This window comes from Artibeus jamaicensis, unplaced genomic scaffold (assembly GCF_021234435.1).
Source record: "Artibeus jamaicensis isolate MK-2021 breed Jamaican fruit bat unplaced genomic scaffold, CSHL_Jam_final contig_3126, whole genome shotgun sequence".
NCBI lineage: Eukaryota > Metazoa > Chordata > Mammalia > Chiroptera > Phyllostomidae > Artibeus > Artibeus jamaicensis.
In genome coordinates this window covers 18,303,188-18,317,500 of record NW_026521723.1, presented here as the reverse complement: position 1 = coordinate 18,317,500, position 14,313 = coordinate 18,303,188, and the positions used below count along the sequence as shown (strand labels likewise).

Sequence of the window (14,313 nt, the reverse complement as noted above, 5' to 3'; positions counted from 1 at the left end):
TTGTAACAAGTGATACTGAAAAAAAATGAGCAATAACTAGTTGATATACCAAAGGGTAATTGAATATGATGGTGAAAAGTATAAAACCTTTAAAACTATTTTCATATGAAATATCTATTTTATTAAATAATGTGGCTTCATCTGAAAAAAGATGAAGAATAAAACAAATTAGGGTTTTTTTTAAAGATCAAATCAAAGCTTGCACTTTCAAGAGAAATGGTTATTGACTTTTAAAAAGATCTTTAAGGAGATGCTACAATTTTTAAGTATTATACTTATTAAAAATGCAGTATTGTGTAGTGCATACTATGTGGTTTGTTCAATGGTATCAAATTACTTATAATAAGCACTATATTTTTATTTTTAGTATTGTTTTTAAATTTATTTTTATTGTTGACACTATTAGTGTTTCTTATTTTCTGTTGTTACTTTCCTGACAAATACAAGGATAGGCACACTAGATCAGTAAACATTTTGTAATTCTCACTGTCTGCTATTCTGCCTTCTTATGGCATTCATAAACCCTAACTATGGTTTTCTTATAATTGTTGGAGGGTCTTGCATATTTTTTCTTTGTAAGTAAATATTCTGAGTTTCTATTCTAATGTAAATTCCATATCCAGAGGTACTTAAGCATTATTTTCAATTACCAAACCATCTTTGTTCATATTCCTTTCCACCATCCCCTTTATATAATTTGTACCAATGAACTTGCTGTAGGTTCAAAAAAATCACAGAATTTTAGAAAAGGAGCATTGTAATACAATACCTAACCCTTATGCTTCATAGGTAAGTAAAAGTATGTTTAAAGAGTTTTAAACTATAAGAACAGATACTACACTTTATCTCAGCCAAAAGGCCAAGAAGTGATCAACAAAATGAACAAGCAAGCAAAATATAGCCAAAGACACTGAAATTGAGAACAGGCTGACAGTGACGGGAAGGGGGAGGGGAACAGATTATAAGGGAAAAGGGTGGAGGGTTTGTAGGAATTATTATAAAGGACACATAGACAATAACGAGGTGGGGTGGGAACAGAGGAGGGAGTGGGAAGGGATGGTGGAAAACGGCAGAAAACTGTACTTGAACAACTATAAAATGTTAAAAGAAAAAAAGAGTTTTAAGCTATTTATTTAAGGTTACAGAACTTAGTACACCAAAGCATGAACTGAATTCTTATATTTTGTTAAGTCTTTTGTCAGAAGTAGGTATTGTGAATATTTTTCTTTCAGTATGTGACTTTTCATTTTGGGAATGTGGGGGACAAAGCAGGAGAGCAATGGGAAAAGGCAGGGCAACTGTAATTGAACAGTAAATAAAAAATAAAATAAAAAGGAAAATGAAATATCTTTTGGCGAGAAGATTAATTTACTTGAAAAACAATTTATTACATTTTTATTGTGATTATTCTTTTTTTGGATTCCTTACTATGTAAGTAATCATTGTCTACCTCATGGTCATAAAGATATTCTTTATTTTTCTCAAAAGCAATTTTAATTTTAGATTTCATTTTTAGGATATAATTCATCTCAAGTTAATTTTGGATCATGGTGTGAGGTAGAGATGAGGTCCATTTTTCCCCTACACATTGGCCCAGTTGTTCTATCATTATCTGTTAACAGATTTTTTTTCATTAAAAGGATTTTTATTGTTGTTAAATTACAGTTGTCCCCATTTCCGTCCCTAATACTTTCCCACACCCTACCCACCTCCACCTCCCACATTCAATCCTCCCCCTACCCCTGTTGTCTTTGTTCATGGGTCCTTTATACATGTTTCTTGACCCTTCCCATTCTTTCCCCCATTATTCTCTCCCATCTTCCCCTGTGGTCACTGTCAGTTTGTTCTCTATTTCCATGTCTCTGGTTCTATTTTTCTTGCTTATTTATTTTGTTGATTAGGTTTCACTTATAGGTGAGATCATAAGGTATTTGTGTTTCACTGCCTAGCTTTTTAAAATATTTTTCTAAAAGATTTTATTTATGTCTAGAGGGAGAAGGGAGGAAGAAAAAGAGAGAAAACATCAATGTGTGCTTGCTTCTTGTGCACCTCCCACCATGGACCTGGACTGCAACCCAGGCATGCAGCCTGATAGGGATCAAATCTGTGACCCTTTGGTTCACAGGCCAGCACTGAAATCCACTGAGCGACGCCAGCCAGGGCTGGCTTATTTTTGCATTTTTGTTCAGTGACAGTTGTCCCCAGTTTCCCCCATTATGTAATTCTCCCCTGCCCTATTCGCCCTGCACGTCCAAAATTAAATGCTCCCCTGGCCAACCCCACCCACACTGTCTTTGTCCATGAGCCCTTTATATATGATCCTTAACTTGACTGTTCCTTTTTTTCCCCCCGGTTATCCACCTCCCCTGTCTCCTCTGGTCCATGTGAGTTTGTTCTTTATTTCCATGTCTCTAGCTCTATTTTGCTCATTTGTTTTTTTTTGTTGAATAGATTTCACTTATAGGTGAGGTCATATGGTGCTTGTCTTTCACTGGCTGGCTTATTTCATTTAGTCTAATACTCTCTAGTTCCATGAAAATACTGTCATGAAGGGTAGGAGCTCCTTCTTTCTTTCTGCTTTGTAGTATTTCATTGTGTAAATATACCACAGTTTTTAAATCCACTCATTTACTAATGGCCACTTAGGCTGTTTCCACCACTTGGCTTTTGTAAATAGTGCTGCTGGGAACACTGTGGTGTGTAGGTTGTTTTGAATTGGTGTTTTGGGATTCTTAGGGTATAACTGAAGCAGTGAAATTGCTGGGTCAAAAGGCAGTTAAATTTTAGTTTTTGAGGGGCGAAATTCCATACTGTTTTCAACAGTAGCTACACCAGTCTGCATTCCCACCAACAGTGTACTAGGGTTCCCTTTTCTTGACAACCTCTCTAGCACTTGTTTGTTGATTTGTTTATTATGGCTATTCTGCCTGGAGTGAAGTGGTATCTCATTGTGGTTTTAATTTGCATCTCTCTGATAGCTAGTGATGCCGAGCATCCTTTCATATGCCCCTGGGCCCTTTGTATGTCCTCCTTGGAGAAGTGTCTGTTTAAGTCCATTACCCATTTTTTAATTGGGTTTTTGTCTTCCTGGAGTGGAGTCATATGAGTTCTTTACATATTTTGAAGATCAAACCCTTGTCTGAGGTTTTTCCATATGGTTTGTTCCTTCCTCATTTTGCTAATGTTTCCTTTAGCCATGCAGAAGATTTTTATTTTGATGAAGTCCCATTTGTTTATTTTCCTTTATGTCCCTTGTTCTAGGGGGCATATTGTTGAAAATATTGCTACATGGAGTATCTGAGATTTTCCTGCCTATGATTTCCTCTAGGACTTTTATGGCTTCACAACTTATATTTAAGTCTTTTATCCATCTTGAGTTAATTTTTATGTATGGCATAAGTTGGTGGTTGAGTTTAATTTTTTACATGTAGCTGTCCATATCTCCTGACACCATTTGTTGAAGAGGCTATTTTTACTCCATTTTATACATCTGCCCCTTTGTTAAATATTAATTGCCTATAGAGACACGGGTTTATTTCTGGACTCTCCATTCTGTTCCATTGATCTATGTGTCTGTTCTTATGCCAGTACTAGACTGTTTTGATTACGGTGGCCTTGTAATATTGTTTAACATCAGGTATTGTGATCCCTCCTGTTTTGGTTTTCTTTCTCAAAATTGCTGCAGCTATTTGGGGTAATTTATGGTTGCATCTAAATTTGTGAAAAATTTGTTCTAGATCTGTGAGGTATGCTATTGGCATTTTAATAGGGATTGTGTTGAATCTATAAATTGCTCTGGGCAGTAGGGACATTTTGATGATGTTAATTCTTCCAATTCATGAACACAGTATATGCTTCCATTTACTTGTGTCTCCCTTAATTTCTTTCTTCAGTGTTGTGTAGTTTTCTGCATACAGGTCTTTTACCTCCTTGGTTAGGTTTATTCCAAGGTACTTTATTTTTCTTGTTGCTATATCAAATGGGATTTTTTCCTGACTTCTGTTTCTGATATTTAGTTGTTGGTGTACAGGAATGCCTTTGATTTCTGAATATTGAATTTGTATCCCACTGTCTTGCTAAATTCATGTACTAGGATTGAGTAGTTCTTTTTGTTGGAGTCTATAGGGTTTTATATGTATACTATCATGTCATCAGCAAACAGTGACAGCTTTACTTCCTCCTTTCTAATTTGGATGCCTTATATTTCTTTTTTTTTTTTGTCCAATTTCTGTGGCTAGGACTTCCAAAACTATGTTGAATAGAAGTGGTAAAAATGGACATCCTTGTTTTATTTCTGATCTTAGGGGAAAGCTTTTAGTTTTTGCCTGTTGAGTGTGAGTTGGCTGTAGGTCTCTCATATATGGTCTTTATTATGTTGAGATATGCCCCCTCTACTCTCACTTTGCTGAATGTTTTATTATAAATGGGTGCTGTACCAAATGCTTTTTTCACATCTATTGATGTGATCATGTGATTTTTGTCTTTCCTTTTGTTTATGTGATATATTACATTTATTGATTTGCAAATATTGTACCATCCTTGCATCCCTGGGGTGAATCTCACTTGATCAGGGTGTCTGTCTTTTTAATGTATTGCTGGATGCAGTTTGCCAATATTTTGTTAAGGATTTTAGTGTCTATGTTCATCAGTGGTATTGGCTTGTGGTTTTCTACCTTTGTTGTGTCTTTATCAGGTTTTGAGATTAGGAGGATGCTGATCTCATGAAAAGAGTTTGGGAGTTTTCCCTCTTCTTGAGCTTTTTGGAATGGTCTGAGAAGAATAGTGGTTAGCTCTCCCTTAAATGTTTTGTAAAACTACTGTGAAAGATTATTCCTTTAGCCTTCTTTTTCTGGGAAACTCCTTATTTTGCCTTCCATTTCAAAGGAGAGCCTTGCTTGGTAGAGTAGTTTTGGTTGCAGGCCTTTGCTTTTCATTACTTGGAATATTTTTTGCCATTCCTTTCTGGCTTGTAGTTTTTCTGTTGAGAAATCATCTGCTAGCCTCATTGGAACTCCCTTGTATGTTACTCCCAGTTTGTCCCTTGCCACCTTTAAGATTCTCTCTTTGTCTTTGCATTTTGCCATTTTAACTATGATGTGTCTTGGAGTGGGCCTTTTTGGGTTTCTCCTGATTGGGACCTTCTGTGCTTCCTGGAATTGTATGAATTTTTCTCTCATCAAGTTAAGGAAGCTTTCCATCATTACTTTTTCAAACAGGTTTTCTCTCCCTTATCCTTCTGGTATCCCTATTATATGGATATTATTACTATTACATTTCATGTTTTCCTGCAGTTCCTTTAACCCCTCTTTATTATTTTTAATCTTTTTTCCTTTTGTTGTTCCTTGTGGGAATTTTTTTCTACCTTGTCCTCCAGCTTGCTGATTCAATCATCTGCTTCATCTGTCCTGATTTTGATTCCTTCCATTGTGTTCTTCAATTCATAAATTATATTCTTGATTTTCTCTTTGGTTCTTGTTGATAGTTTCTATGTCCTTTTTATTGCTGATGTAGTTCACAGTAAGTTCATTGTGGCTTGCCTGTAGTTTTTCATTATTCTCACTGAGCACAGGGAGCTTCCTTATAACCAACCATATTTTGAACTTAGTATCTGATAGTTTACTTGCTAGTATTTCATTTAGCATTCTTTCTGGGAATTCCTCCTTCCTTTTTGATTCAGGGTTGTTTCTTTGTCTTCCTACTTTTGGGGAGACTCTTCTTGTTAGCCTTTGCTTCTTAAATTGATCCGTTTTGACTCCCTGTCTTTGTGGTATGAACTTCTGTGGTAGGAGAACTGTGCAATTCAGTGGTGCAGTCTCCTTGATCTCCTGAAGTTGATGATCTTGGGATGCCTTTTAACCCATTTATATTGGTTCTCTGGATGTAATTTTGTTTTGGTCTTGTTGGGTCATTCTTTTGTAGGTCCTTTCCTCCAGCTGGTTGACTGAGGGTCATTCCACCCACCACATCTCGTACACTGTATATGCTGCTGTCAGAACAAAACCACAAAGCCCAGGAAACAAACCTACATCTGCAAAAATAACTCCCACTTGCAATCCCACTATCAATAGCAAATGAACTAGTATTCATAAGGGTGTGAAGAGATTAAAATTATTATAAGAAAGGAGAGTGAATAGACTGACTAGACATGCATATATCTTTTTTAGTTAGTGTTGTTTTTTTTGGATAGATACACAAAAGTGCAATTGCTGAATCAAAGCAATTGCTTTGCTTTTGCTTTTGCTTTGTGGTAATTCTATTTTTAATTTTTTGAGGAACCTCCATTCTGTTTTCTATAGTGTCTGCACCAATCTACACTCATATCAACAGTACATAAGAGTTCCCCTTTATTACATCCTCCACACCATTTGTTATGTTGTATCTTTTTGATAATAAGATACACATTTGATGTGAGGTAGTTTCTCATTGTGGTTTTTATTTGTATTTCACTGATGATTAGTGATATTGAGCATCTTTTCATGTTTCTGTCAGATATTGGTATGTCCTCTTAGGAGAGAATGTCTACTCAGATAATCTGCCTTTTGAAAATTCGAATGAAATAACTTATGGACCCTTATGTTTATAGAGGTGCTATTTATAATAGCCAAGTGGTAGAAACAGTGGAAATGCCCATCAGTAAATGAGTGGATTAAAAATTGTGGTACATCTGCACAATGGAATACTATGTAGCAGAAGGAAAGAAGGAACTCCTACCTTTCATCATGGCATGTATGAAACTGGACAGTATTATACTTAGTGAAATAAGCCAGGCAGTGAAAGACAAATACCATGTGATCTTACCTATAAGAGAAATCTAATGAACAAAATAAGCTAATGAAAAAAAATAGAACCGCAGGCATGGAAACATGAAGTGGACTGGGAGTGGCTAGAGGGAGTAGAAGGGTAGGATGGTGTAAGGAGAAACTAGAAACTAGACAGGAGACATGTATAATGACCAATCACATGGATAACAGTGTAGGAATTGACTGTGGGAATGTGGGGTGGAATGTGTGGAAGAGGGCAAAGAGGGAAAAACTGGGACAAGTGTAATAGAATAACAGTAAAAATAATTAAAAATCAAATTGACATTTTTGCTATTGAGTTGTAAGAGTTCTTTATATCTTTTGTATATTAACCCTTATAAGATATGATTTCCAAATATTTTTCCTCATTCAATAGATTTTTTCCATTTTATTGATTGTTTCCTTTGCTGTATGGGAAGCTTTTTAGTTTGATGTTGTCGTACCCATTTATTTTTACTTTTTTCCCTTTGCTTTTAGTGTCAGTTCCCCCCTCCCCAAAATCATCATAAGCACACATGCTGGGGAACTTATTGCCTATGTTTTTTCTCTAGGATTTTTATGGTTTCAAGTCTTATGTTCAAGTCTCAACTCATTTGAGTTAATTCTGATGTATCATATAATATAGTTCCATCTGGTTCTTTTTAAAATTAATTTATTTAATTGTTGTTCAAGTACAGTTTTCTGTCTTTTACTCCCATTCCAGCCCACCCCCCAGTGCTCCCCACTTCCCTCCTATTTCCACCCCCCTTAGTTTTGTCCATGTGTTCTTTATACTTGTTCCTGTAAATCCTTCCCCTTTCCCCCTGGAACTCTCTCCCCTCTCCCCTCTGGTCACTGTCAACCTGTTCTCTATTTCAGTGTGTTTGATTATATTTTGCTTGCTTGTTTGTTTTGTTGTTTAGCTTCCTGTTAAAGGTGAGATCATATGGTATTTGTCTTTTACTGCCTGGTTTATTTCACTCAGCATAATGCTTTCCAGTTCCATCCATGCTGTTGCAAAGGGTAGGAGCTCCTTCTTTCTTTCTGCTGCATAGAATTCCATTGTGTAAATGTACCATACATAGTTTTGGGTTCCATTCATTTACTGATGGGCATCTAGTTTGCTTCAAACTCTTGGCTATTGTAAATTGTGCTGCTATGAACACTGGGGTGCATAAGTTCTTTTAGATTGGTGTTTCAGGGTTCTTAGGATATAATCCTAGCAGGAGGAATTGCTGGATCAAAAGGCATATTCAGTTTTAGTTTTCTTAGAAAATTCCATACTGTTTTCCATAGTGGTTGTACCAGTCTGCAATCCCACCAACAGTGAACTAGGGTCCCCTTTCTTTTTATAACTTCCATTTCTTTGTCGTTATTCTCTATTTGAAGAGACACTATCATCTTAGTGTCCCTTATTTCTTTAAACATGATATGTTTTTTTTAGAAAGTATTTTTAATGGCTGCCAGGAAGTCATTGCTAGAGCCAATATCCAGGTTATCTCAAAGGATATTTCTGTTGTCTTATTTTTTCATGTGAATGAGTCACCTTTTCTGTTTACTTGTATGTCTCATCATAATTAGTCAGTACCTGACATTTTGGTAATTCTAGATATTGATATAGCAATTCTAGATACTGATTACTGTTTCCCATACCCCTCTCTGGTTTTGCTGTTTGCTTATTTACTTGTTTAGTAATTTGACCAGACTATTTTAGTGAGGGTGATTTCCCTTACATTGTGAAGACTTAAAAGACCTTCTCAGAGGGTAAACTTTCAGTGTACATATATTCACCCGAGGATGACAATGGGTGTAACAGAGTTCTCTTTGTTTCTGTCTCTGATCACTCTGTTGTCTGCCTCTGATGATATTGATGTGAATCCAGCCATTAGGTACCATAATCACAGCTGGGTGATTGCTTTATTGTTTTTGACAGTTCCCTGGGATGTATATTACTCAACATTCTAATCCAATTACATTTAGAGCCTGTCTCTGAGGTTTGTTCAAATCCCAAAAGGAGTCTTAGCTGTGTCTTGGATCTCTCGGTGTCTTGGTTCTCTCTAGTAAACCAGCTCACCTGTGGCCTGCTGGTTGCTTTTAATTAAGAGAAGCTATCAGTCTCATTTGATTTCTACCAATACTTCATTGGTTTTGAGAGTATCCTTAGGCCTGAATGTCCCCAAACTGTTTTTTAAATAAAGCTAATTCCTTTGGGGGAGAGATTCAGAGTTTGTTGTTCTTATAGATTGCCTCTTTCCTCTGGCCAAAACTGCTGACCCACTAGTCTAGGCCCTAGCAGGAGTGGAAACCTCTGGTCTCATCTGGACTTTTCTGGCATGAAACTTCTGCCCTCTGATCAAGCAAGGGTGGGAGCAATCAGGGTATCTATTTTTGGTTTGCTATGCTCTGTCCTATGAGTGGGGGATTGGCAGAAGGGAGCCTCTAACCTCTTGGCCACATTCTCCAGGAATTTGGCCTTTTCGACTTAGTTGAAGGGAATGAGAAATGCTGGCAAGCTGAAGGTAGGAAAAGTATACAGCAAATTGTGGCTTTAGTGCCATAGACTCTCAATTTTTACCAAGTTTCAGTGAATTTAAAAAAATAAATGTTTTCTCATTTTCTTTACCTTCATAGGAACACCTCTCAGAGAATATAAGTGATCATTTAAAAACAAAAACCTGAAACTCATAGACACAGACAACAGTATGGTACTTACCAGAGGGAAGGGGGTTAGAGCTAGTGTAGGGTAAAGGGGCCCAAATAAATGGTAATGAAAGATGATTTGATTTTGGGTGGTGGGCACACAATGCAATATACATGATACAGATCATGTATCATAGAAATGTACATTTGAAACACACATAATCTTACTAACTAAACTTACCTCAATAATTTTATTGTTTAGACTCTTAGAAGTTACACATTTCGTGAACAGTCTACCTCTATAACTGACTTTATTTTAAAGTTTTTTTGTATTATTGTTTAACTAGTTGTCTTCATCTTTCCTTATTACTCTCCTCTGCTCTACCCACCCCCACCTCCCACATTCAATAAATTTAATTGAAAAAATAGCTTTCACATGTTACGCTTTTCTCTGGCGAATGTTTCCATGGTGCTGTCAGTACCATCTGGAAGTCTATCCTGGTTATAGTTCTTAATTGTTTTGTTGCTACTATATAAAAATATGATTGATTTTTTAATACTAGAATAGAAGAATACTTATTCTTCAAGGTTGCTAAGTTCACTATTGTTTTTGTAATTTTTTTGTAGATTCCTTTGAATTTCCTACATATACCATAATATCACTGGCAAATAAAAGGAACTTTAATATTTTCTATCTAACCTTTAGGCACATTATATTTAATTTGCTTTTCACCCTTACTAGTGTGTTAAGTACAGTACCAAAGTTGATGAGGTTGGCTATTGTTTTCTTGTTATCAATTTTAATAGAGAAACAGTCAGAATTTCACAAGCAAGTATGATGTTATTTGTAGGTTTTTCATTGATGGACTTTATTCAGTTGAAGAAATATTATTCTATTCCTGGTTTTCTCAGGAGTTTTAAAATCATAAAAACATGTCAATTATGATAATTTTTGCATGTAGTCATATGTCACTTAACTACAAGGATATGTTCTGAGAAGTGTATCATTGGCACTTTTGTCATGTGAACATAATACAGTATGCTTATACAAATCTAGGTAAGATAGACTAGTACATATCTAAGATACATGGTATACCACTGTTGAAAAGGTGGTCATTGACCAAAATGTGGTTATGCAGTGCATAACTGTATTGAGATAATCATATTATTTTCTTTCTCCTTTATTATGTTAAATAGACATTTTTACTGATTGATATTCAAATATTAAATTCATATTCCTGGAATAAATCCACCTTGGTTATAATTGGTTATGATTCTTATATATGTCTGTCTTCCATTTGTTAATATTCTATTTATGAATTTTGCATCTATGTTCATGACTGAGACTGGCCTGTACTTTTATGCTACAATCTTCTACAAGTTTTGGTTTTCAACATTGTGCTCACCTCAGATAACCAGTTAGAAAGATTTCCCTCTTGTTTCTATTTCATAGAAATTATTTGTATAACATTAGTGTCATTTCTTTTTTTTTAAAACTTATTGTTGTTCAGTTACAATTGTCCTATCTTTTCCCCCCATTGCTCATTCTTACCTCATTTTATCCACTCCCACAGTCAATCCCCCTGACATTGTCCATGACCATGAGTCCTCTATTTGTGTTTCTTTGCTTGGCCCTTCCCTTACTTTCCCCTGTTTATTTATTCCTTCAATGTGTGATAGAAGTAATCAACAAAGACATTTGAGTCCTGCAATGTTCTTTTCTCTGGGTATTTAATTTTAAATTGAAAAAAAATGTTAAAGATAGAAGGCTATTTATGTTTTCCTATGTGCTTAATGTCAGTTTTTGTAATTTTTTCTTTTAAGAAATCTTGATTTCATCTATATTGTCAATTTATAGGCATAAGTTGTTCATAAACTTACTTTATTTTTTAATGTCTGTAGAATCTGTAGCTCCCTTTCTCATTCCTGGTATTGTTTATGTTTTTTTCTTATTTCTTGACCAGTCTTGCTAGATAGGATAGACTAGTACACACCTAGAATATATGGTATATCTTTGTAAACTTTTGGAAAAATATTTTGTCGTTTTATTGCTGTACTATAATGTTTACCTTCTATTTCACTAATTTTTCATTTATATTTCTTTTTTGCTGTTTACTTTGGTTATATTCTTTTAGTGTCTTAACAAAGAAGTTTAGATGTATTAATCTGAGATCTATTTTTGTAACATAAGCATCTGATGTTCTAAATTTTCCTTTAAGCACTACTTTAGCAATAGCTCATAAATTTTGATATTTATTATTTGTACTTTCACTCAATTAAAATATTTTAGAATTTTCCTTATGATTTATTTTTCAAGTATGAGCTATTCTTAACTGCCAAATATGTTTGTGAATATTAAGACATAGTTAATTCTGTTATTTTTTTCTTTTATTTTTTAATTAGTTATTTTTTAAGTACAGTTTTCTGTTTATTTCTCCCATCCCAGCCCACCCCTCCCCCATGCACCCCACCTCCCTCCCATTTCCACCCCCCTTAGTTATTGTCCCTGTGTCCTTTATACTTGTTCCTCTAAATCCCTCCCATTTTTTCCCCTTAAATTCCCTCTCCTCTCCCCTCTGGCCACTGTCCTCCTGTTTTCTATTTCAGTGTATTTGTTTTTAATTTATTTTGTAATCAGAGAACATATTCTGCTTGAAATCAATTCTTTATAATTCATTATAAAATATTATGACTCAGTATTTGTAAATATCCCATGTCTATTCTATCAGTTACTAAAGAAAAATGATGATTCCCTACCTAAGATTGTAGATTGGTTGATTTCCTTTTAGTTTTGAGAATTTTTGCTTGATATATTTTTGACATTTCTTAGTTGGTCTACACAGTACAGAATTTTTGTACCTTCCAGATAAACCTATATTTTTATAACATTATACAACTTCTCTGCCCCCCTTGTCTTGAAGTCAACTTCATCTCATAATACAGCCACATCAGCTTTCTTGGGATTAGTGTTTTAATATAATTCTTTTTCACTTTTTTATTATCAATTTATTTTTGTGTTTTTATAATTAAAGTGCACCTCTTATAAATACCACATAGTTACTTTTGTTTTGTTTTCGTTCTGTCTCACAATCTCTGTCACTTTTTTGTTTGTTCCATTTGCATTTAATATAATCATTAATGGAGTTAGGTTTTTGTCTATTGTCTTCCTATTTGTTTTCAGTTTGTTCCTTCTGCTTTTTTCACTGTTCCTCTTTTCTTTTGAGAAAATTCAGTTTTTTTCTAGTATTCTTTGGCTACTTAACTACATCTCTTTCTTTTTTACATAGCTGTTCTAGGGATTATAGTATGCATCTATAATTCATCATAATCTACCTTTAATTATTATTGTATCATTTCTCTTATGATGAAAGAAATTTACACCAGTATAATCCTGTTTACCTCCCTCCCATCCTTTGTTATTCTTGTCAAATATTTTTCTTCTTTATAAACCCCAAATACATTGTTAAGTTTTTTAAATTGTTGTTCAAGTACAGTTGTCTCCATTTTCACCCCAACATGGCCCTCCACCCCATCTATCCCCACCTTCTACCCTCAAACTTACCCCCTTTGGCTTTGTCCATGGGTCCTTTATACATGTTCCTTGATGGACCTTCCTCTATTTTCCCCTATTACCCCTCACCCCTACCCCGCTGGTTACTGTCAATTTGCTCTTTATTTCAATGTCTCTGGTTATATCGTTAGTTTTTAATTTAAAGATTAAATTAACATTTTTTTCATTGTTGTTCAAGTACGATTGTCTCCATTTTCCCCCCATCAGTCTACCCCACCTAACCACCCCGACCTCACACCCTCAGTTCTATCCCCATTTGGCTTTGTCCATGGGTCCTTTATACATGGTCCTTGATGACCCTTCCTCTTCTTTCCCCTATTACCCCCCACTTGCCTCCCCTCTGGTTACTGTCAGTTTGTTCTTTATTTTGACATCTCTGGTTATATTTTGTTTGCTTATTTTGTTGAAATTAACTTTTAAAGATTTTAAGAAAAATAATCTTTTATCTTTATTCACATCTTCATTATTTTTAGTGCTCTTCACTCTTAGTATATACATATATATGTATATGTATATTTATATGTATACATACAAACACACACATATATATGTAGTGTTATTTTATTTCAGCCTTAAAAACCTCCTCCACCATTTTTTGTAGTGTAGGTCTGCTGACAATAAGTTTATTTACCTTTGCTTTAAAATATTTTTGCTGTATATAAAATACTGAATTTAGTTATTTTTTCTAGTACTTAAAAGATGTGATTCTGTTGTCTTCTGTCTTCAATTATTTCTGATAAGAAATCATTCATTATTCATATCATTGCTACTGTGTGTATGTGTGTGTATATTTACTACTTTAAAGAGTTTTCTCTTTCATGTTAATTTCAGTTTTACTATTAAGTTGTAAGTATGATTCCTTTGTATTTTTCTAGTTTAGTGTTTTCTGAATTGCTTGGATCTTAGAGTTTTGATTCTTTGCCACATTCAGAAAAAAATTGAGCCACAAGTTACTGACACTCATTTAGCTTTTAACTTGTGGGTTGTTTTCTTTTTTACCTCTCTCCTTTTGTTTAGATCATTTTTGTTGACCTGTAATCAAGTTTGGAATTACTGTGAAAGCTGGATTGAAGACATGAGGACCAAAGAAATAGAAACCAGTTGAATAGTTTAATGTATTACTGACACTAATAGGTATCCATTAAAATGCTCAGAGTACAAGCTAAATAATTGTGATTTTCCTAATAAATGATGAAATTTCCCCAAGATTATGTGGAAAAAGTTATAATATAAGGTAATTACCTTATAGTATAAATAAGGTAAATAAAGTAAAGCAAGTTGACTATTAAACTTGGAAGATTTATATAGTGATTCATTAGAAAA

General features: G+C 34.6%; 1 protein-coding gene and 1 pseudogene across 3 annotated transcripts in view; both read right to left on the bottom strand.

The window, feature by feature from the left end:
- Positions 1-14,313, bottom strand: part of STXBP5L (syntaxin binding protein 5L) — a 348,094-nt gene that overhangs the window by 79,827 nt on the left and 253,954 nt on the right. The gene's annotated exons all lie outside the window — the stretch shown is intronic.
- On the bottom strand, positions 717-871 carry LOC119046994 (uncharacterized; annotated as a pseudogene).